Below are 25,501 nucleotides of genomic sequence, written 5' to 3' on the forward strand. Positions count from 1 at the left end.
CGTTTTCCTCAACCGAGGATTCCCCTCCCCGACCCCCCACCAATGTGGATGATATTTCCCGCACTTCTGCCCTCAGGCCTTCCCCTCTCTCCCAGAACCACGACAGGGTTCCCCTTGTCCTCACTTTCCACCCCACCTGCCTGTACACCCAGAGGATCATCCTCCGCCATTTCCGCCATATCCAGTGTGATGCCACCACCGAATACATCTTCCCCTCCCCTCCCCTGTCAGCATTCCGAAAGGATCTTTCCCTCCACGACACCCTGCTCCACTCCTCCATTACCCTGTCACCTCGTACCCTTTCCACAGCACCTTCCCATGCAATCGCAGGTGTAATACCTGCCCTTTTACCTCCTCTGTCCTCACTGTCCAAGGCCCCAAACACTCCTTTCAGGTGAAGCAGCAATTAACTTGTACTTTCAATTTAGTATACTGTATTCGCTGCTCACAATGCGGTCTCCTCTACATTGGGGAGACCAAACACTGATTGGGTGACCACTTTGCAGAACACCTCCGCTCAGTCTGAAAGCATGACCCTGAGCTTCTGGTTGCTCATTTCAACACTATCACCCTTTGTTCTCTCCCCTATTCCCCTTCCCTTGACTTGCTTAAACCTAATTCTTTTCTAACCTTTGCCAGTTCTGATGAAAGTTCACAGACCTGAAACGTTAACTTTGCTTCTCTCTCCACAGATGCTGCCAGACATGCTGAGTATTTCCAGCACTTTTTGTTTTGTTTCAGATTTCCAGCATCTTCAGTATTTTGCTTTAATTAAATAGATTCAATCCAACGGAAACACAGCAGAATAATGAGAAGAAACCACAATCAGCAGAAAAATTAAGTGAGCATCGACTGCTTTTTGTGGGAGAATGAATTTCATGCGTCAAAGTGGTAGAGGCCGTGTCCAGCAAACCTCTTAAAATCACACCACATTTAGACTCCATATGTGGATGGACCCCAATTTTATGAACATGGACAATATAGATTCGAGGTGCTGTGTGTTTGCTTCCACATGACAGCCATAATACCCTTATTAAATACCCACCACAATATTCAGCCCAGGAAGCTGCTGTTAGTACTGTGCTCACAGCCCTGGAAACTGTTACTTATAGAATCACCATGTATTCTGACAGCTTCTTTGGTTGTAATTCCCTCATGAAATACCTATCTCCCCGACAAAAATACTGCTTCTCCACAGCAGAAATGAAAATGCTCAAGCACCACTCCGAACTCTCCATAATCTGGGATATTGCTGAAGATACAACAGCAGCAGGAGTTAGTGAAGAGGGTGACCGTTATAACCAGGTAGACTTACTCACCAGGAAAGCTGCTTGAGAGGGGATTCCATGGGATCCACCCAAAGCACAATCACTGGCATCAATACACCAGAGTCCAGTTATACCTGATTTAAAAACTTATCAGGACGCTGACCCTGATGCGACTATTGTCAAAGAGGCTGTACACCACGGGAAAGACTTTCCCTCATCTCTCTCCCCAAGTAAGGACTCACTTGCTCTACGTGATGAAGTTTTGTATCACAAAGTTGGCTCCAATTTGTCTTGAGTCACACCTCTATATCTCAAAATAATTAAATTTGTTTTTGCATCAAATTGAGGAACACTGCTCCGTTTCTCCAGTGCTCGATATGTTACAATTATTATTGATGGCCAATGAGTCACCAGGATGACCACCACCACCATAAAATGAATCCAGTCCCTGCCAAATGAAAGGTCCCAATGGGCACATTCCATCTGAATGATGGCCCTGGGAAACATTGTAGATTGATTTTACAGGCTCACTAACCACAGTAAAAAGAGGGAACTGGTATATCCTGATAGTTATAGATATGTTTACCCAGTGGATTGAAGCTTTCCCAGCCTGTAAAAATGATGCAGTAACTTCACTAAAATCTTGAGGGAATAGATCTTTACCAGATGGGGTTTTTGAAAAGAATAGAGTGATAATGGTTGTCATTTCACATTAGAAATAATGCAACAGCTCTGTTGTCTTGTCGGTGGGAACAACATTTCCACATCCCCTACCACCCAGAGTCTAGTGGGATGGTGGAGCTTCTTAATCACTATAGAAACAAAACTGAAAAAAAGCTGTTATGAAGGGCGCTGATGATCTGGTCAAGGCCAATGACTGGGTCATTGCTTTGCCTGGTGTCTTCATGACCATTTCAGCTCACGACAGGTTGGCAAATCCAGATTGTGCCCCCCACTGAAGTCCCACTCCCCATTGTTACTCGTCAGACTCATGACCAATTTCTCCAGAACCTCCAAGAAACCTTAGCATCATCCAGACTGTCCATCTCAACGCCACCAGGGAGAACCACCCTACCCATCATGTTAACTGCTCAATGGGAGATGAAGTAATGTTAAAAGCATTTTAAAAAGGGGTAGGGCTGGAAGGCCAACTGGAAAGGTCCAGATGATCTGGATTTGGAGAGAGAGAGGAGGTTTACCAGGATGTTGCCTGGTCTGGAGGGCATTAGCTATTAGGAGAGGTTGGAAAAACTCAGATTGTTTTCACTGGAACGACGGAGGTGGAGGGGCGACATGATAGAGGTTTACAAAGTTATGAGCGGCATGGACAGAGTGGATAGTCAGAAGCTTTTTCCCAGGATGGAAGAGTCAGTTACTAGGGTACATAGGTTTAAGGTGCGAGGGGCAAAGTTTAGAGGGGATGTGCGAGGCAAGTTTTTTTTACACAGAGGCTGGTGAGTGCCTGGAACTTGCTGCCAGGGGAGGTGGTGGAAGCAGATACGATAGCGACGTTTAAGAGACATCTTGACAAATATATGAATAGGAAGGGAATAGAGGGGATATGGGCCCCGGAAGTGCAGAAGGTGTTAGTTTCGGCAGGCATCAAGATCGGCGCAGGCTTGGAGGGCCGAATGGCCTGTTCCTGTGCTGTACTGTTCTTTGTTCTTTGATCTGGATAAATGGAAGAAAGAAATATTAAATTGACTATTGAGAAACGAGGAAAGGAAGCAAAATATCTGTGGGATCAGGGAGATCAGTGTAAACTGTACAAAATGAAACTGTCGGGTCACTCGATAGAGAATGAACACTGTGTTTAATTTTATCCAACAGGGACAAGATGTGGATGGTCATTGTGCTCCTGGACTGTGTCCAGGCTGAAGTTCTGTTCCTACCATACGATCCTTCCCCCAGATTGTCCTTTCTGAGCTCCAGCCAGGTGATGCTAAACACTTTGCTGGGAAAGTCAAAAATCTACAACAATGTGTTTAAAGAAAAATGAATTATTTCACATTTATTCAGAATATTAAACTCTAACATAGTTATTGGGGTTACTAACATCAGCAGAAACAAACGACAACTGACAATGAGCATGTGATTAACAGCAGAAATGTTAGCAGAATCCAACCCTTGCTGTCACATGTGAAATCTCTGGTGTGTCAGTAGATGAGTTGATTGAGTCAATCCTTTTCCACACACTGAGTAGGTGAACAGCCTCTCCCCACTGTGAGTGTGTTGGTGTTTCAGCGGGTGGGATTAATGAATGAATCCTACTCACACACACAGCAGGTATTTTTTTTTTTTTAGAACATTACAGTGCAGTACAGGCCCTTCGGCCCTCGATGTTGCGCCGACCTGTGAAACCATCTGACCTACACTATTCCATTTTCATCCATATGTCTATCCAATGACCACTTAAATGCCCTTAAAGTTGGCGAGTCTACTACTGTTGCAGGCAGGGCGTTCCACGCCCCTACTACTCTCTGAGTAAAGAAACTACCTCTGACATCCGTCCTATATCTATCACCCCTCAACTTAAAGCTATGTCCCCTTGTGTTTGCCATCACCATCCGAGGAAAAAGACTCTCACTATCCACCCTATCTAACTCTCTGATTATCTTATATGTCTCTATTAAGTCACCTCTCCTCCTCCTTCTCTCCAACGAAAACAACCTCAAGTCCCTCAGCCTTTCCTCGTAAGACCTTTCCTCCATACCAGGCAACATCCTAGTAAATCTCCTCTGCACCCTTTCCATAGCTTCCACATCCTTCCTATAATGCGGTGACCAGAACTGCACGCAATACTCCAGGTGCGGTCTCACCAGAGTTTTGTACAGCTGCAGCATGACCTCGTGGCTCCGAAACTCGATCCCCCTACTAATAAAAGCTAACACACCATATGCCTTCTTAACAGCCCTATTAACCTGGGTAGCAACCTTCAGGGATTTATGCACCTGGACACCAAGATCTCTTTGTTCATCTACACTACCAAGAATCTTCCCATTAGCCCAGTACTCTGCATTCCTGTTACTCCTTCCAAAGTGAATCACCTCACACTTTTCTGCATTAAACTCCATTTGCCATCTCTCAGCCCAGCTCTGCAGCCTATCTATGTCCCTCTGTACCCTACAACATCCTTCGGCACTATCCACAACTCCACCGACCTTAGTGTCATCCGCAGATTTACTAACCCACCCTTCTACACCCTCTTCCAGGTCATTTATAAAAAAGAGGTGAATGACCTCTCCCCGGTGTGACCTCTCTGGTGTGTCAATGGATCCCTTTTGGTTTTAAATCTCCTCTTGCAGTCAGAACATTTAAAAGGTTTCTTGTCATTGTGAACAAGCTGGTGGCTCAGTAGGTGGGATGGCTGAATGAATCCCTTTCCACACACACAGGGCAGCTGAACAGCCTATCTCCAGCGTGAAGTCACTGGTGTATCAGCAGGATGGATGACTGAGTGAATCCCTACCCACACATGGAGCAGGTGAACGGCCTCTCTCCGGTGTGAACTCACTGGTGTGTCAGTAGGTGAAATGATTTGAGTGAATTCCTTGCCCCACACAGAGCAGGTGAATGGCCTGTGAATGTGCCTATTAGTTCCCAGCTCAAACAGGCAATTAAATCCTTTCCGAGTGTCCCCACATTTACAGAGTTTCTCCCCAGTGTGACCGCAGTTGTGTCTCGACAGGCCAGATGATCAGCTGATGCCTCATGCACACACAGAACACATGTTCTGTTTCTCCCCAATGTGAACGGTGCTGCTTGACTCCATGTTCAAAGGCTGATGATATTCACTTCCTGGTGAATTGAACGACTGTGTCAGTTCTTGATGTGATGCTTAATTTGATCTCCTGTCTGCAAATCCTCCCCATTGAACACTTGTAAAATTAATTTAAAAGAGGGGAAAAGAAGCATATGAGGGAGAACCCACAAAAATACAAAAGGCACATTGTGAAATTGAGCTGAATGAATCTGGTAACTTTTGGGCCAGCACTAGGAAAAAGTGACCACGAAAGCTGCAGATTGTCATTGAACACCCAACTGGTTCACTAATGCCCTTCATGAAAGGGAACCGCCAACCAGTCTGGGCCTACATAAGAGTCTGGGCCTCTATGAGAGAAAAGAGAGAGAGAAGTGGGAGGAAGTGAAGGCAAGGGACTTTATACATCAGCAACTCGACCAGAACTCTGTAACCTTCACCACCTGGTAAGATTCCCCTCCAAGTTCCACACCATCTTGACTTGGAGATATATCGCCATTCCGACTGCAGTGGTTCAAGAACACCTTCTCAACGGGTAACTGGGCATTGGCGCCTTGCTGATGATGCCCACATCCCAAGAATGAATGGAAAAACGCAGGTATATGTAAAATAGATTAAAAGCCTCGACATGAATACTCTCTCCTAAAAATAGCACACATTGTTAAGCAACCTAATCTCCCCTAAAATCGACCTCCTTTAACAGTTTCACATCGACAATTGTTGGGTTCGAGTGGGCTGAAAAGTACTCTGGATTAAACCCAGCAGTTTCTCTTCCATCTTCACTCCAGCTCAAACTGATGCAACAAAACAACACCTGCACAGGAGGTCAAGGACCGATTTCCCCATCCACTCACACTGATACAAAGCGGCTCTTTATTGTTCATGTGTGTTTCCAGACTGGATTCTGTGAGCAACACCTGCAGTAAAACAGAAGCAAAATACTGCAGATGCTGGAAATATGAATAAGACAAGAAAATGTTGTTAATACTCAACAGATCAGGCAGCATCTGTGGAGAGAAATAGTTAACGTTTCAAAATGACCTTCCGTCAGCCTTCAATGAACACGTACCGACATCCGCTAAATAATGGCGGCAGTAGTTCCCACCATTCTCTGCGCCTCGGAAACCGCTCTATCCAGCGCGCTGATTTCCCTGGGGGCCGAGAGTGCGCATGCTCCCCAGGCCAAGCGCGGGGCATTCTGGGCGGCTTCGATGCTGTTCTTTGTTGCGAGTGGGAGTCAGTGGAAACGGGAGAAGCAGCGGGTTAATGGTGCTGCTTCCCACGGGCTATCCGGCACTGATCTGGGGCCTCAGACTGCTCGGATTATAAATTGGATTTAAAGGAAAATGTTAATTACAATAATTGTTTTGATTTGAAATAGTTTAGTTTATAAATTGAATCCAGTTTCTCTCATTGTATTTCCCAACTCAGAGTCATGGCCTCATTTGTTTTTTTCTTCTGAGTCCCTGAACTCCATCTTTTTTTATTATTCGTTCTTGGGATGTGGGCGTCGCTGGCTAGGCCAGCATTTATTGCCCATCCCTAATTGCTCTTGAGAAGGTAGCAGTGTCATGTTGCCGAGAGCTGATTGATTGTCCTGGGAAGCAACAGGAAGAAGCTCAGGCCGGAGGGCCAAGGGAACAGCGGCTTCTGTCAGCAAGCGCGGGCCTTGAGGGCTGCAACCTGAGGCTCCAGTCAGGTGAGTCAGTGTGAACCCCCTGGCAAAACTATTTATCCTTTCAGAGTTAAATCAATGTTTCTTTTATCAACAAGCCACTTTCACATTTGTCGGTATTTTGTTTTCCTGGAGTCCCTAGTCTGAGTTTCAGACACTTCAATGCCAAATGGATACGGTGTTTAAAGGTCATTCATTTCCCTCTTTCCATTCCGCTGTTAGCGTTATTGATTTGCCCCTCATTATGTATCTATTTGTGATATTTAGAGGGAAAAACTCTTCTTTCCACACATTTATTAGTTAAAAAAACATTCTTTCTGTTAGCAATGTTAATATTCTGTACTAGGGGAGATGCCTGGTGGCTTCAGCCTTTAAAATTCTGATCCTTTTGTTCAGTTCCCTCCATGGCCTCACCCCTCCCTATCTCTGTGACCTCCTCCAGCCCCACAACCCTTTTAATAAGGAGAAACTGTTTCAAGTGTCAGAAGGATCAGTAAGCAGATGACACAGATTGAAGGTAATTGGCAAAAGAGCCAGAGATGACATGAGGGGAAAAAGTTAAGCATTGAGTTATGATCTGGAATACACTGGCTGAAAGGGTGGTGAAAGCAAATTCAATAGTAACTTTCAAAAGGGATAAATACTTGAATTGGAAAAATCATCAGGACTATGGGGAAAGGACAGGAGAGTGGGGCTGAATTGCACAGGTCTTTCAAAGTGCTGGCACGGGCACGATAGGCTGAATGGCCTCCTTCTATGCTGTTATTTTTATGAACTATCTATACCTTTAATTCTGGCCTCTTACTCACCAATAACCTGTCACATACTCAGTTTGGGTTACATCAGGGCCATTCAGCTGCCAACTTCAAGAGGGCGGCGCAGTGGCCAGCACCGCAGCCTCACAGCTCCAGTGACCTGGCTTCGTTTCTGGGTACTGCCTCTGCGGAGTTTGCAAGTTCTCCCTGTGCCCGCGTGGGTTTCCTCCGGGTGCTCTGGTTTCCTCCCACATGCCAAAGACTTGCGGGTTGATAGATAAATTGGCCATTGTAAAAAAAAGTTGCCCCGAGTGTAGGTAGGTGGTAGGAGAATTGAGGGAAGGTGGGGATGTGAGAGGGAAAATGGGATTAATGTAGGATTAGTGTAAATGGGTGGTTGATGGTCAGCGCGGACTCATTGGGCCGAAGGGCCTGTTTCGGTGCTGTATCTCTATGACTCATTACATCCTTGGCCCAGACAAAGGAGCTGAATTCCAGAGGTGAGGTGAGAGTGACTGTCCTTGACATCAGGGCAACATTTGACCGAGGATAGCATTAAGGAGCCCGAGTAAAATTGAAGTCAATCCAAATCAGGACGAAAGAACTCTGGCTGGAATCATACCAAGTATTAAGAAAGGTGGTGGTTGTTGTTGGCAGCCAAATCATCTTGGCTCCAGGATATCACTACAGGAATTCCTCAGCGCAGTGTCCTAGACCCAACCATCCTCAGTTGCTTTATTAATGACCTTCCCTTCATCAGAAATGGGGATGTTGGCTGATGATTGCACAGTGTTCAGTTCCATTCACAACAGATAATGATGCAGTCTGTGCACGTATGCAGCTAGACATCTGCAATATTCAGGCTTGGGCTGATACGTGGAAAGTAACATTCATGCCACATAAGTGCCAGACAATGAACATTGCCAGCAAGACAGCATCTAACCATATCCTCTTGACATTCATAGGCAAATCCCCCACCATCTACATTGACCAGAAACTTAACTGGACGAGCCACACAAATACTGAGGCTACAAGAGACGGTCAGAGGCTGGGAATTTTGCGATGAGTAACTCAGCTCCCGTCTCCCATAGCCTGTCCACCATCTACAAGGTACAAGTCAGGAGTGTATCGAATACTTGAAGGAGTGCAGTTCAATCAACACAAGATGTTTGACACCATCTGGGATAAAGCAGCCTGCTGATCAGTACCCCATCCACCAATTTTAACGTTCACTCCTTCCACCACTGATGCACAGTGGCAGCAGTGTGTGCCATCTACAAGATGCACTGTAGCAATGCAGCAAGGCTCCTTCCAAACCTGTTAAACTCGACTGCCCAGAAACACAAGGGCAGCAGGTGTATGGGAACACCACCACTTTCAACATTCTCTCCAAATCACACACAATCCTGACTTGGAAATATATCGCCATTCCTTCACTGTCACTGGATCAAAGTCCTGCAACGTCCTCCCTAACAGCATTGTGGGTATAACTGCACCACATGGGCAGCAGCGGTTCAAGCAGGTGGCTTACCACCACCATCTCAAAGGCAATTATGGATGTGGAATAAATGCTGACTTTCCAGTGATGCTCAGATCCCATGAATGAATTATAAAAAGTAAGAAACTAGAATTGTTTGTTCTGAATTTCTATTCTGTACTGTCTTTTAAAACTCCTTTTACAGGGTATTAGAAAGGGAGGATTTGCAGACACATCAAAATCTGACAGATTTACTCAATAAATCAGGAGCTGAATATCATTGGCTTTTTAATATAGGAGAAATGTTTTAACCAGTTACATGGCCTGAAGAAACATTGCATCATTCACTGCTGGGAGAAACGGTACACGCGCTCTGCGTGTGGATGAGGTTTGAACTGATCATCCAACCTGGAGATACACGCGGGCACTGGCACCACGGATAAACCGTGGAAATGTGGGGAATGTGGGAAGGGATTCAGTTCCCCATCAAAGCTGGAAACTCATCGGCGAAGTCACACTGGGGAGAGGCCGTTCACCTGCTCAGTGTGTGGGAAGGGATTCACTCATTCATCCAACCTTCTGAGACACCAGCAAATTCACACTGGGCAGACTATAGTCATCTGCTCTCTGTGTGGGAAGGGATTCAGTCATCCATCGAACCTTCTGAGACACCAGCAAATTCACACTGGGGAGAGGCCATTCACCTGCTCTGTATGTGGGAAGGGATTCACTCAGTCATCCTACTTGCTGTCACACCAGCAAGTTCACACAAGGGAGAGTCCATTCAATTGTTCTGTGTGTGGGGAGGGATTTAATCGATTATCCAGACTTCTGAAACACCAGTGCATTCACACTGGGGAGAGTCCGTTCACCTGCTCCATGTGTGGGAAGGGATTTAATCGCCCATCCAAACTACTGACACACCAGCGCATTCACACTGGGGAGAGGCCATTCACCTGCTCCACGTGTGGGAAGGGATTCACTAATTCATCCGACCTTCTGACACATCAGCGAGTTCACACGGGGGAGAGGCCGTTCACCTGCTCCATATGTGGGAAGGGATTCACTCGGTCATCCCACCTTCTGACACATCAACTTGTTCACACTGAGGATAGACCTTTTCAATGTTCTGACTGTGAGAAGACCTTTAAAAGTAAAAGGGATCTGCTGATACACCAGCGAGTTCACACTGGGGAGAGGCCATTCACCTGCTCCATATGTGGGAAAGGATTCACTCAGTCACCCTCCCTACTGACACACCAGCGAGTTCACAAGTGACTGCAAGGGCTGCTGTTGTTAATCACATCCAGGACTGAATCATGTTCATTCTGATAGTTCGGATTTGTTTCTGCCAATGTTAATAATCCATATAAATGGACTTCTATTTAATATTCTGGATAAATATCAAATAGCATGTCAAACTGTTTTTAAACACATTGTTGTAAATTTTTAATTTTACCACCTGAGTGTTTAACATCACCTGGCTGGAGCTCAGAAAGGACAATCTGAGGGGAGGATTGTATGGCAGGAACAGAACTTCAGCCTGGATACAGACCTTCAGAGTCACGCTGAGAGGGACAAATGGCACTTTGGTCTTTCTCGACTCTGTTCACTGACAGCAAAGTCCCTGCGTGGATTAATCCTGAGGTGTGTAAGAAATGTGTCCCAGCCTCTCTCTTCCATGTTCTGAGCTCCTCGGCACAGAATAGAAGGCTCCTTTACAACTGTGTTGAGAGTCAGGAAGAACAATGGTGAATGTTGGAAATGTGTCGTCAAATCAGAGATTGGTGTAAAACTGTGATCTGTTCATGAATTAATGTGAAATAGCAGGTTTAAGTTTGCAGTCTGAAAGTGACTGTGGTAATTAGTCTACCAAGCTTTAATGCGTTTGTAGTATAGTTTCAAGACTTCCAATTTAAGACAGTATTAACTTATTTAAAATAAACCTGTTTAAAATAAATTGGTTTAACACTGCATTAATATTATAGAATCATAAAATGCTTACTGCACAGAAAGAGGATATTTGGCCCTTTTTTGTCTGCTGGCTCTCTGAAGGAACAGTTCACCTAGTGCCACACCCCACCTTTTCCCCGTAGCCCTGCACATTCTTCCTTTTCAGATAACAATCCTATTCCCTTTTGAATGCCTCAATTGAACCTGCCTCCACCAGACTCTCAGGCAGTGCATTCCGGATCCTAACCACTCGCTGTGTGAAAAAGTTTTTCCTCATGTCGCCATTGCCTCTTGTGCCAATTACATTAAATCAGTGCCCTCTTGTTCTTGATCCTTCCACCAATGGGAACAGTTTCTCTCTATCTACTCTGTCTAGACCCTCATGATTTTGAATACCTGTATTAAATCACCTCTCAACCTTCTCTTCTCCAAGGAAAACAGTCCCAACTTCTCTAATCTATCCACACAACTGAAGTTCCTCATCCCTGGAACCATTCTTATCAATCTTTTCTGTACCCTCTCGAAAACCTTCACATCTTTCCTAAAGTATGATGCGCAGAACTGGATGCAATACTTGAGTTGAGGATGAACCAGTATTTTATACAAGTTTAACATTTTTAAAAAATTCATTCATGGGATGTGGGCGTCACTGGCGATGCCAGCATTTATTGCCCATCCCAAATTGCCCTTGAGAAGGTGGTGGTGAGCTCATACTTTCATAAAAAGTATGGGGCGGCACAGCTGGTGCAGTGGTTAGCACTGCAGCCTCACAGCTCCAGCGACCTGGGTTCAATTCTGGGTTCTGCCTGTGTGGAGTTTGCAAGTTCTCCCTGTGTCTGCGTGGGTTTTCTCCGGGTGCTCCGGTTTCCTCCCACAAGCCAAAAGACTTGCAGGTTGATAGGTAAATTGGCCATTATAAATTGCCCCTAGTATAGGTAGGTGGTAGGGAAATATAGGGACAGGTGGGGATGTAGTAGGAATATGGGATTAGTGTAGGATTAGTATAAATGGGTGGTTGATGGTCGGCACAGACTCGGTGGGCCGAAGGGCCTGTTTCAGTGCTGTATCTCTAAACTAAACTAAAACTTTCTTTTGTACTCTGTGCCCTATTGATAAAGCTTAGGATGCTGTATGTTTTATTAACCGGGCTTTCAACTTGTCCTTCCACCTTCAATCATTTATGCACATATACACCCAGGTCTCTCTGCTCCTGCACCCCCTTTAGAATTGTACATTTTATTCTTTATTGTCTCTCCACATTCTTTCTACCAAAATGAATCACTTCACACTTCTCTGCATTAAATTTCATCTGCCACCTGTCTGCCCATATGTCCTTTTGAAGTTTTACACTATCCTCCTCACAGTTCACAATACTTCCATGTTTTGTATTCATCTGCTTAATATAGCAGATGGAGGAGTTCACAGGAGCCTGTTAGCTACTGGTACTATTATACAACAGACATTTGGGGCTGAACTTTACCAGCCCCTCGACGCCATGGGTTATGGCAGGGACGCCCATAAAATGCTTGCGGGAGAGGCCCGCCTCAACCCACGACGCCGAGAAGGCCTCGCCGCATATTATTGGCGGCAGGACCTCAGTGCGCCGCCACCCCCCCCCCCCCCCCCCCCACGCCGCTTGATGGCGGCACCCCAATTACCACATGCAAAGCACCTACTTCTCCTAATTATGCATCCCGCCACCTCTCGCTCCACACTTACGCATTTTATGTTGAACAGGCGGCTGTCACATGCCATCCCGTTCATGAACATAAAAGCCGACGGGACATAAGAAGCTGGAGTACTCGACAGTGAAGGTAAGTCCAGATAAATCAGGGGTCTTATCTCTGCATTCTTGAAGGGAGGTGGGAGGGGGTTGGGACTACTGAAGGCAAAGCTCTGTTGGCATGAAGGGTGGTATTGTGTACCCTCCCTCCATGAATGCTGTCCACTCTGCGCCATTGTATGCTTGTGTGTGTGAAGGAGCAATGGCACTCTAGTCACCCCGTGTGTGGGGAGGGTGCCAGAACCATCAGGAGTGTAAAGGGTACCTGACTGGTGAAGGCAAGCGATGCAGCTGGTAGAATCTTCATGTGGTTATGCTATGCAACTCTTAATAAGAGCAAAGATGGGCCATGCCATACCACATAGTTGATCCACGAAAGTACCTGATGTACCAGTCAACAACAATGCCTGCCCTGTTAGGAACCTTTGATTAAGTGAAGGAAACAACTTTATTTATCACATGGAAATGGGGATGTCTCATCTTAGATTGTGTGATCTGCTTCTCCTGAGGATCCATATGCGCCAGAGGCAAAGTCAGATGTGGTCCACGTAGAGATCCCTGGTCGTGAGCAGCAGCCCCCAAAGGCATCGCCATTATAGGTCACTGCGCATCTGCAGGCCCACATGACATGCCAGCAGGTGTCAGGTGATTGTGCATATAAAGAAGGTGGTGACACATCTCTGTGCCCTGCCCAACGATGACCTGCAGCCCATGGGCTTCAGTGGACATCCTATGCCCTGCGATCCTTATAGTGGCAGCGGCTCTTAAGTTTGACGCCTATGCAGCATTTCAGGGGCCCACCAGAGACCTTTGTGGGGTCACACAGTCAGCAGTGCACCGCTGCATCAGGGAGGACACCAATGCCCTGCACTGGAGGCCAGTGAGTATGTGCACTTCAGGACGGATCCTAACAGCCAGGCCCAGAGGGACATTGGTTTCGGCACCATTGCCAGGTTACCACCTGCAACATTACCATTATGGGATTCCTCTCAATCTAGGTACAGCTGGTATGTAATCACCAAAGATGCTTCATGCAAATCTGTGCCCGCTTCTCAGGCAGCTGCCATGACACCTGGGTCCTGCGCCAGTTCCAGCTTCCACTGCTGTTCACTGAACTGGCTCAGATGGAGGGGTGGCAGCTTGGAGACAAGGGCTATCCCTTGCAGACATGGCTCCTGACATGAGTGACAGAACCCGCCCCCCCACTATGCTGCAGAGGAGAGATACAATGCTAGCCACTGAGCTAAAAGAGCCACCATTGAGCAGGCAATCGGCATGCTGAAAAAGCACTTGCAATCCTGTAGTACAGGCCAAAAAGGCCAGCTCCTTTCTTTGCTGCATGTTGTGCTCTGCACAACAAGGCACCCAATAGGGGCCAGGCCTGGCATGATGATGAGAGATGGCAACAGGATTCCTCCTCGGACTATGAGGACGCTAAGAACCTACAATATGAAAGACGCATGGGAGGGCAGATGGCACCCAGGCTAGCAGTAAGCTAGGAATGTACGGCAGCGGCTTATCAGACAAAGGCTCTCTGCTCCATGAGCTCTGCAAGCCATGCATCACCCTTGCTCACTTGCTGTGCACCAGTCCACATCTGCAGCATCTCTGTGTAAACCATTAGAGGCAGCAGCTGACTGAGCCAATGTCCATGTCACTGCATCCGTGGAGATGCTGATGAATTATGGTGGCATTGCAATGATATTGCATACATTAGCTTTCTTGAAGGGCCAACGGTGCAAAGGGATGTGACATTGGTGCTACATGCTGGCACACATCATACACACAGAAAAAAGGTGAAGAGCATTTAGTGAAAGACGTATTCACATCAAAATAAAAGCAAAATACTGCAGATGCTGGAAATCAGAAATAAAAACAAGAAATGCTGGAAATACTCAGCAGGTCTGGCAGCATCTATGCAGAGTTAATGGTTCAAGTTAGTGAACCTTCAATAGAACTGGCAAAGGTTAGAAATGTAATAGGTTTTAAGCAAATAAAGCAGGGGTGGGGCAAGAGATAAAAGGCAAGGTGTTGATAGGACAAGGTCACAGAGAATAACTGGCCAGAAGGTCATGGAGCAAAGGCAAACGGTATGTAAATGGTGTGTGAATAACAAAGCATAGTGCAGAGAGGGTGGTAATGGACAGAAAAATGAACAGCCCTGGCCGAAAGCACAAGCATGAAAAAAAGTGGTCAGGCACATGGTAAGAAAAATGAATGATGTAACAAACAAATAAAAAAATAAAAAAATAACTGAAAATGAAAAGAGGGGCCTGTCATGCTCTGAAATTATTGAACTCAATGTTCAGTCCGGCAGGCTGCATCATGCCTAATTGGTAAATGAGATGCTGTTCCTCGAGCTTGCATTGATGTTCACTGGAACACTGCAGCAATCCCAGTACAGATATGTGGGCATGAGAGCAGGGGGGAGTGTTGAAATGGCAAGCAACCGGAAGCTTCGGGTCATGTTTTCGGACTGAATGGTGGTGTTCCGCAAAGCGGTCACCCAGTCTGCGTTTGGTCTCCCCAATGTAGAGGAGACCACATTGTGAGCAGTGAATACAGTATACTAAATTGAAAGACGTACAGGTAAATCACTGATTCTCCTGAAAGGAGTGTTTGGGGCCTTGGATAGTGAGGAGAGAGGAGGTAAAAATGCAGGTATTACACCTCCTGCAATTGCATGGGAAGGGGATGAGGTGTTGGGGGTAATGGAGGAGTGGATCAGGGTGTCACGGAGAGAAAGATCCCTTTGGAATGCTGACGGGAAGGGAGGAGAAGATGTGTTTGGTAGTGGCATCACGCTGGAGGTGGCAGAAATGGCGAAGGATGATCCTTTGGATGTGGAGGCTGGTGGGGTGGAAAGTGAGGACAAGGGGAACCCTGTTGTGGTTTTGGGAGGGAGGGGAAGGGGTGAGGGTAGAGGTGCAGGAAATGGGCCGGACACGGTTGAGGGCCCTGCGAACCACAGCGGGGGGGATTCATTGGTTGAGGAAAAAGGAAGACATATCAGAAGTGCTGTTGTGGAAGGTAGCATCATCAGAGCAGATGCGTCGGAGACGGAGAAACTAGCAGATTGGAATGGAGTCCTTAGGGGCTTGGATGGGGCAGAATTTGTAAGGAGCATCCAGGAGGGCTTCTTGAAACAATATGGAGATAGTCCAATTAGGGAAGGGGCCGTACTGGACCTGGTATTGGGGAATGAGCCTGGCCGGGTGGTCGAAGTTTCAGTAGGGGAGCATTTCGGGAACAGTGACCATAATTCTGTAAGTTTTAAGGTACTTGTGAATAAGGATAAGAGCAGTCCTCGGGTGAAGGTGCTAAATTGGGGGAAGGCTAATTATAACAATATTAGGCAGGAACTGAAGAATTTAGATTGGGGGCGGCTGTTTGAGGGTAAATCAACATCTGACATGTGGGAGTCTTTCAAACGTCAGCTGATTAGAATCCAGGACCGGCACGTTCCTGTGAGGATGAAGGATACGTTTGGCAGGTTTCAGGAAACTTGAATAACGCGGGATATTGTGAGCCTAGTCAAAAAGAAAAAGGAAGCATTCGTAAGGGCTAGAAGGCTAGGAACAGATGAAGCCCTTGAGGAATATAAAGTAAGTAGGAAGGAACTTAAGCAAGGAGTCAGGAGGGCTGAAAGAGATCATGAAAAGTCATTGGCAAACAGGATTAAGGAGAATCTCAAGGTTTTTTTATACGTATATAAAGAGCAAGAGGGTAGCCAGGGGAAGGGTTGGCCCACTCAAGGACAGAGGAGGGAATCTATGTGTGTAGCCAGAGGAAATAGGCGAGGTACTTGACGAGTTTCTTCTGGATCTTGGTGGCAAATGCGGGGGGTGGGACAAAAATGACCAACAGCATCGAGGCCACCAGTTGGTTTATGACCAGTGCTCAGCCTCTGTAGGAAAGCACTCGGAGCAGTGCTATCCAGCGCCTCAGTCGAGTGATGACATTGGCCTCCAACTCCTGCTCGTTTGCCTGCCAGGCTTCTTCAGCGGGGCTAAGGTCGATTCCCAGATAGAGGAGGTGCTCCATGCAAAAGGTGTTAACTCCTCCGGCAGGGAGTCCACCCGTCACTGACCCACCAAGAGTCTGGAACATTTCTCCCAATTGATCCTTGCAGAGGACGCGACAGGAAAGGTCTGCTGGCACTTGCGCATCCTCCGCAAGAAACGGGATCTGTGATCACGAGGAGCATGTCATCAGCGTAAGCCGAGAGGGCGACCCACATGCCCGGCCTGGGCAGAGCCAAATCCGCCAACCTCCTGCGAAGCAGGCACAGGAATGGCTCCACGCAGATGGTATACAACTGGCTGGACATCGGGCATCCTTGAAGTACTCCTCTCCCAAAGCGAAGGGGCTCCGTCAAGGACCCATTAACTTTGACCAGACACTCTAAGGCAGTGTATGAAAGTCGGACATGGGCCACAAAATGCGGCCCGAGTCCAAATTCGCGCAGAGTCCCAAAAAGATATTCATGATCCACCCTGTCGAATGCCTTCTCCTGATCGAGGGAAAGTAAAGCGTCCGACAGACCAGTCCTCTGGGAAAGATGGATATGGTCCCAGACCAGGTGGATGTTGTTCCGGATGGACCGGCCCAGGACCGTGTAGGACTGGTCGGGTGGATCATGTGGGCCAACACGTAGCCCAGGCGGGTAGACATAGCCCGGGCAAAGATCTTATAATCCGTGCTGAGGAGGGAGACCGGACTCCAGTTCTTAAGCAAGCAGAGATCGTCCCTCTTCGGCAGCAGGGCGATGCCTGCCCTGTGCCACAAGGGGGCAACTCCCCGGTCGCCAGGTTTTTCCTTAGGACCCACGCGTAGTCTCCCCCCAGGACATCCCAGATTAAAATCACCCATGATTATTGCTGTCCCTTTATCACAAGCACCCAATATCCTTGTATACTTCATCTTACATTGTGGTTACTGTTAGGGGGCCTGTAAACCACTCCCACTAGTGACTTCTTTCCCCTACTATTCCTCATCTCCACCCAAACCAATTCTACATCCTGATCTCCTGAACCAAGGTCATCTCTAACTATTGCACCAATGCCATTCTTGATTAAGAGTGCTACCTCTCTACCTTTACCTAGCTTCCTATTCTTCTTGAATGTCATATAGCCTTCAATATTCAGGACCCAATCCTTGTCATCCTGCAGTCTTCTGTGCCCTCCGCCAATAAGCACGTGGCTCAGGTAATAATCCAGAGATTATTACCCTTGAGGTCCTGCTCTTCAATTTGGTGCCTCGCTCCTCATACTGTCCAAGCAGAACCTCTTTCCTAGTCCTACCTATGTCGTTGGTACCTACATGGACCACGACAACTGGATCCTCCCCCTCCCACTCCAAGATTCTGCCCAGCCCTGAGCAGATGTCCCGCACCCTGGCACCAGCCTTCTGGACTTATGCTCTCGGCTGCACAGAACAGTGTCGATCTCCCTCACTATACTATCCCCTACTACCACTACATTCCTTTTTGCTCTCCCCAATTGAATGGCTTCCTGCACCACCACCTTGCAGACCTCATTTCATCCACACAGGTTGAGTGCATCTCAAACCTGTTCAACAATTGCAAAGCCGGAGGCTCCTCTACTACTGTCTCCTCGATCCCTTTACCTGCCTCACTCACGGTCACATCCTCCTGTCCCTCACTGCTGACCAAAACAGATGACCCTGTTCTAAGAGGTGTGACTGTCTTCCAGAACAAACTGTCCAGGTATTTCTTCCCCTCCTTTATATTGTGCAGTGTTTGCAGTTTGGCTTCCAGATCAATAATCCTGATCCGGAATTCCCCTAGCTGCTTACAATTTCTGCAGATTGTCTTGGCATCCAAAAGTTCCCACATACCACAGCTGCAACATAACATCTGTCCTGCCATTGTTACTTATGCTATTAGTTAATTTACTTTAATTACTTTCTTAATCACATTCTTAATTAACTCTCACTGTTTCCCAATCTACCAAGCTCAATTAGTGTAACTAAATGAAACCTTGCAATTTCTAAAATTACCTGAGTTTTGAAAGATAAATGATAAAACACTCACCAACCAATCACGTACCTTGGAGTCAAAGGAAGAAGACTCACCAGCTGCTGGAAGCTAGAAAAGATAGGAAAAGGAGTCCCTCTTTCTCCCTCTGCACCGAACTTACCACGTGCACCAAATTCCAGCTTCACTCTGACAATGTTTCACTCAAGCAGATGTCTCTTCTCACTGCGTTCAATTAAGAACTGGTCTGCTTTATATGGAGATTCTGATGACTCATTAGCTCAGCTTCTGCTACAATAATTAGCACCTATTGAACCTAACTACTTTCAACTGATTGACAAATAACTGCCACTGTTGGCTGCTTCTTGTTTAACAAGGCTATTTACATAATCAGTGGGAGGCATTCAAAAGCAAGATTCTACAGGCACAGTATAGGCATATTCCCACAAAGATAAAGGGTGGTACTGCCAAATCTAGAGCCCCTGGTTATCTAGAAGCTTACAGCGTAAATTAAAGCAGAAAAAGAAAGCTTATGACAATCAAAAAAATCTTAAAATTTTAGCCTAGAGAAGTATAGAAAGTGCAGGGGTGAAGTAAAAAAAGGAAATTAGAAAAGCAAAGAGAGGACATGAAAAATTATTGGCAGGTAAAATCAAGGAAAACCCAAAGATGTTTTATCAATACATTAAGAGCAAGAGGATAACTAAGGAAAGGGTAGGTCCTATCGGAGATGTACAAGAGAACTTATGCGTGGATGCAGAAGATGTGGGCAGGGTTCCAAATAAGTTTTTGTCTCTGTCTTCACAAAGGAGAGGGTTGATGCAGACATTGTAGTTAAAGAGGAGGAGTGTGAAATATTAGATACAATAAGCATAATGAAAGTGGATAAATCGCCAGGACCGGTTGGATTGTATCCCAGGTTGTTAAAGGAAGCCAGGGAGGAGATAGCGGATGCGCTGAGGGTCATCTTCAAATCCTCACTAGAAACAGGAGAGGTAACAGACGATTGGAGGGCTGCGAATGTTGTACCATTGTTTAAAAAGGGTGCGAGGGATAGGGCAAATAATAATAGGCGGGTCAGTCTGACCTTGGTAGTGGGTAAATTGTTAGAATCAATTCTGAGAGATAGGATAAACTGCCACTTAGAAAGGCACGGATTAATCAGGGATAGTCAGCATTGATGAGGGTAGTGCAGTGGATGTGGTCTACATAGATTTTAGTAAGGCATTTGACAAGGTCCCACTTGGCAGATTGGTCTGTAAAATGAAAGCCAATGGGATACAGGGGAATGTGGCAGGATCCATAATTGGCTCAGGGACAGGAAACAAAGGGTAGTAGCCGACGGATGGTTTTGCGAATGGAAAACTGTTTCCAGTGGCGTTCCACAGGGCTCAGTGTTGGGTCCCTTGCTGTTTGTGGTATATATTAATGATTTGAACTTAAATGTGGGAAGCATGATTGGGAAATTTGCTGATGACACAAAAAGCATATGGAATTCTTTCCTTTATTGGCTGAGGTACAGAATTCAAAAGCAGGGATGTAATGCTGGAACTGTATAAAACGCTGGTTAGGCATACAGTTCTGGTCACCACATTACAGAAAGGACATAATTGCTAGGAGAGAGTACAGAGGAGATTTACAAGAATGTTGCCAGGGTTTGAAAGTTGCAGCTATGAGGAAATATTGGAAAGGCTAGGGTTGTTTTCCTTAGAACAGAGGAGGCTGAGGGGTGACTTAATTGAGGTGGACAAAATTATGAGGGGCCTAGATAGAGTAGACAGGAAGGACCTGTTTCCCCGAGCGGAGAGGTCAATTACCAAGGGCACAGATTTAAGGTGATTGGTAGAAGGATTGAAGGGGACATGAGGAAAAACTTTTTCACCCGGTGGGGGGAGGGGGTGGTGGTGTCTGGAATTCACTGCCAGGCATGGTGGTGGAGGCAGAAACCCACAACTCATTTAAAAGTTACCTAGACATACACATGAAGTGCTGTAACCTGCAAGGCTATGGGCCAGGTGCTGTAAGGTGGGATTAGGTTGGGCAGCTAGTTATTTCGGCTGGCACAGACATGACGGACTGAATGGCCTCCATCTGTGCTGAAATTTGTCTATGGCTGTAGGCTGAGGGACAGGAAGCCCAAGAGGAATTAGTCTTTTGCAGCTGCAAAATTACAGAGCAGTCTTATCGCTGGTCTTCCAGTTTGGGGGGGTGGGTGATGTTTTCACCTGGGACAGCTGAAGCTGCCTAGGCACACAAAATTTTCCAGATGTTATCAAACAACAATAAGGTCTCTTCACCTGGGCAGCTCCTGCTGTCCCAGGCTAAGTGGTTGGGGTGGGGAGGATGCTCCCTATTCAATGATAACAACACAGAAGCCCCCTATTGAAACAGGCAGCTCCACCCTGGTCTTCTTGCCTCTTCTTTCCCCCAACAATCAAATAAAAAAAAGACTGCAATACAAACATACAAATTAGGAGCAGGAGTAGGCCACTTGGCCTTTTGAGCCTGCTCCTCCATTCAATAAGTTCATGGCTGAACTGATTACTCCACATTTCCACCTACCCCGATAACCTTCCACCCTCTTGCTTACTCGACACCCCTAATCATAAATCCTAGGATCCCATCTGCTTTTTAACCATGTTATCAACTTATCTTCCCACTTGTAAAGGTTTGTGTTTCTGAACCCCCTGCAGGGTTTAGAGATATTAAGATAACCTGTTTAAAATACATTGACATCAAATGTCTGATAGTGTGTATTATGGGGAAGAGAAGTTTAGTCTGAGTTAGAAACTCAAACAGGCACTTCGACGCCGACAGGTTGCCTTGGCAACACTGATAAGACATTTCATTCCACAGAATTGGCTCATTGGAAATGCTAATCAGATCAGGGGAAAGGACTGGGTTTGGTTGTTATTAACCACAATATAAATTTAAACCAGAATGAGGAATAGAATATATGAGATTATAATTGTGTGATGTTTATACCTATAATTGTGAAACTATAAGAAATAACAGAATTAAGAGTAGGCAGGGTAGTTTAGGGATAATAAGAAAATTACTGAAGAAAAGTAACTGCTGGGAACCAGGGAATGTGTCCTTATAATATAAGTAAGTTAAATGAGTGGGCAAAGATTTGGCAGATGGAGTAAAATGTGGGAAAATGTGAGATTATCTGCTTAGGTAGGAAGAATAGAAAAGTTAGATATTTAAATGGAGAGAGACGACAGAATTCTGCACTGGAGAGGGATCTGGGTGTGTTCGTGCATGAATCACAAAAACGTTTGCATCAGTACAAGTAATTAGGAAGGCAAATGGAATGTTGGCATTTATTGCAAGAGGGATGGAGTAAAAATTTGGGAAGTCTTGCTACAACTGCATAGGGTATTGGTGAGACCACACGTAGGGTACTGTGTACAGTTTTGGTCTCCCTATTTAAGGAGAAATATACTCGTATTGGAGGCAGTTCAGAGAAGGTTGAGCCTATAGTCATTGAAGTTTAGAAGAATAAGAGGTGATCTTATTGAAACATATAAGATTCTAAGGGCGCTTGACAAGGTAGATGCTGAGAGGATGTTTCCCCTCTTGGGGGAATCTAGAACGAGGGAGAACAGTTTCAGAATAAGGTATCTCCTATTTAAGATGGAAATGAAAAGGAATTTCTTCTCCGAGGGTTGTTAATCTTTGGAAATTCTCAACCTTGGACGGCAGTAGAGGCTGAGTTATTGAATATATTCAAGGCTGAGTTAGACAGATTTTTGATCTACAAGAGAGTCAAGGGTTACGGGGGTCCGGCAGGAAAGTGGAGTTGAGGTCACGATCTGATCAGCCATGATATTATTGAATGGCGCAGCAGGCTCGAGGGGCCGAATGGCCTACTCCTCTTAGTTCTTATGTTCTCCCCCCAGAGTGAACTCACTGGTGTGTCAGCAGGGTGGATGACTGAGTGAATTTTTTCAAACATGTGGAGCTGGTGAATTGTCTTTTCCCAGAGTGAGTGTGTTGGTGTTTCAGCAGATCTTTTTTCCTTTTAAAGGTCTTCTCAGAGTCAGGACATTTAAGTGGCCTCTTAGAATGAGCAAGTTGATGTGTCAGAAGGTGGGATAACTGACTGAATCTATTCTCACACACATAGCAGGTGAATGGCCTCTCCCCGATGTGAATTTGCTGGTGTGTCAGCAAATCCTTCTGTTTTTAAATCCTTTCTCACTGTCAGACCATCTAAAAGGCCTCTTATCAGTGTGAGTAAGTTTGTGTGTCAGAAGGTAGTATAACTGAGTGAATCCTTTCCAGCAGACGGAGCAGGTGATGGCCTCTCCCCAGTGTGACTGTGTTAATGAGTTTCCAGCTGGGATGGGGAAAATGAATCCCTTCCCACAGTCCCCACATTTCCACAGTTTGTCCGTGGTGCGGGTGTCCTTGTGTCCCTCCAGGTTGGACAATCAATTGACGCCTTGACCACACACAGAAACACATGTGTGGTTTCTCCCCACCGTGAACAGTGCGATGTTTTTTCAGGCTGTGTAACTGGTTAAAGCTCTTTCCACAGTCAGTGCACTGGAACACTCTCACTCGGGTGTGTGTGTCTCGGTGCTTTTCACACTTATGCTTGAAATCTTTTCTCACAGACAGAACAGACAAACATTTCTCCTTCCACATTCGAAGGCCGATGATATTCAGGCCCTGATGAATTGAGTGACTCTGTCAGATCTTGATGTGATGTTTGGTTTGAGTTTCATGTCTGTAAATCCTTCCTTTCTCATAGCAAGTGAAAAAAGTTTACAAAAGTCAGCATTCTAAGTACAGGAAAGAAATTCAGAAAAGGCAAATCTAGTTTCTATGGAATTTTATTTCCTGCAAAGTTATAAATCACCATCCCACACACTCTCCCTCCCCATTGTGCTGAAATCCAAATCCACCACACAAAACATGTTTCCACAAGTCCCAATTTTCTGAATGCAAGAACTCTGGTTCCAGTTCCATATGAACTGCTTCTCCTCCCCGTCCCCCTCCACCCCCCACAACGCTCTCCTCCCCGAATGTGCTGAATCTACCTGGGTTCAGTTCTGTGCTCACTGATTCATAGAATGGTTACAGCAGAGAATGAGGCCATTTGGCCCAATATGTCCATGCTGGCTCTCTGCAACAGCTACTAAGTTACTCCCACTCCCCTACCTTTTCCCCATCACCCTGCAATTTTTTTCTTTGCAGAGAAATATCTAGTTCTCTTTTGAATCAATTGAATCATATGAATTAGGGGCAGGAGTAGGCCACTCGGCCCCTCGAGCCTGCTCCGCAATTCAATAGGTTCATGGCTGAACTGATTACTCCACATTTCTACCTACCCCTGATAACCTTCCAACGCCTTGCTTATCAAGAATCTATCTATCTATCTCTGCCTTAAAAATATTCAGACTCTGCTTCCACTGCCTTTTGAGGAGGAGAATGCCAAAGACCCACGACCCTCAGAGAAAAAATTTCTCCTCAACTCTGTCTTAAATGGGTGACCCCTTATTTTTAAACAGTGACCCCTGGTTCTAGATTCTGCTACAAGGGGAAACATCCCTTCCACATCCACCCTGTCAAGACCCCTCAGGATAGTACATGTTTCAATCAAGTCATCTCTTACTCTTCTAAATTCCAGCGGATACAGGCCTAGCCTGTCCAATCTTTCCTCGCAAGACAGCCCGCCCATTCCAGATATTATTTATATGGACTTCCAGAAGGCATTTGATAAAGTCCCACATAAGAGACTGTTAACTAAGGTAGAAGCCCATGGAGTTGAGGGCAAATTATTGACATGGTTAGAAAGTTGGTTGAGTGGTAGGCGACGGAGAGTGGGGATAATGGGTAAGTACTCCGATTGGCAGGATGTAACTAGTGGTGTCCCGCAGGGATCTGTGTCGGGGCCTCAATCATTCACATTATTCATTAACGAGTTGGATGATGGCATAGTAAGTCATATATCCAAATTTGCTGATGATACAAAGTTAGGAGGTATTGTAGACAGTCTAGATGATAGCATACAATTGCAAAGAGATATTGACAGACTAGGTGAGTGGGCAAAACTGTGGCAGATGGATTTCAATGCGGGCAAGTGTGAGGTTATCCATTTTGGACCAAAAAAGGATAGAGTAGGGTACTTTCTAAATGGGAAGAGGTTAAGTACAGTGGATGTCCAAAGAGACTTGGGGGTTCAGGTGCATAGATCTTTAAAATGCCATGAACAAGTGCAGAAAATAATCAAAAAGACGAAAGGAATGCCAGCCTTTATATCCAGAGGATTGGAGTATAAAGACACAGAGGTTATGCTGCAGCTGTACAAAACCCTGGTTAGACCCCACTTGGAGTACTGTGAGCAGTTCTGGGCACCACACCTTAGGAAGGATATATTGGCCTTGGAGGGAGTGCAACGTCGGTTTACAAGAATGATACCTGGACTACAGGGGTTAAGTTACGAGGAGAGATTACACAAATTAGGCCTGTTTTCGCTAGAATTTAGAAGGTTAAGGGGTGATCTGATTGAAGTCTTCAAGATATTAACAGGAAAAGACAGGCTAGATAAAGATAAACTGTTTCCACTGGTTGGAGATTCTAAAACTAGGGGGCATAGTCTAAAAATTAGGACCAGACCGTTCAGGAGAGATGTTATAGATAGATAGATATTGTTAAGCAAAGATTTCAAGGGATATGGGCCAAAGGCAGCTATATGGAGTTAGGCTGCGGATCAGCCATGATCTCATTGAATGGCGGGACAGGCTCGAGGGGCTGAATGGCCTACTCCTGTTCCTATCTTCCTATGTTCCTATTAGTCTAGTAAACCTTCTCTATACTG

General features: G+C 45.9%; 1 protein-coding gene across 2 annotated transcripts in view; it reads left to right on the forward strand.

The window, feature by feature from the left end:
- Positions 1–25,501, forward strand: part of LOC137351837 (zinc finger protein 239-like) — a 73,682-nt gene that overhangs the window by 23,825 nt on the left and 24,356 nt on the right. The window contains exon 2 of one of the 2 annotated variants that reach the window (XR_010969585.1): positions 3,099–3,238. The exons of the other annotated variant lie outside the window; for it this stretch is intronic. The gene's annotated coding sequence lies outside the window, so the exon portion shown is untranslated. Of the gene's footprint in view, positions 1–3,098; positions 3,239–25,501 lie in introns of those variants that run through there. 2 annotated transcript variants of the gene reach the window in all.

The sequence above is a fragment of the Heterodontus francisci genome, chromosome 36 (assembly GCF_036365525.1).
Source record: "Heterodontus francisci isolate sHetFra1 chromosome 36, sHetFra1.hap1, whole genome shotgun sequence".
Classification (NCBI taxonomy): Eukaryota; Metazoa; Chordata; class Chondrichthyes; order Heterodontiformes; family Heterodontidae; genus Heterodontus; species Heterodontus francisci.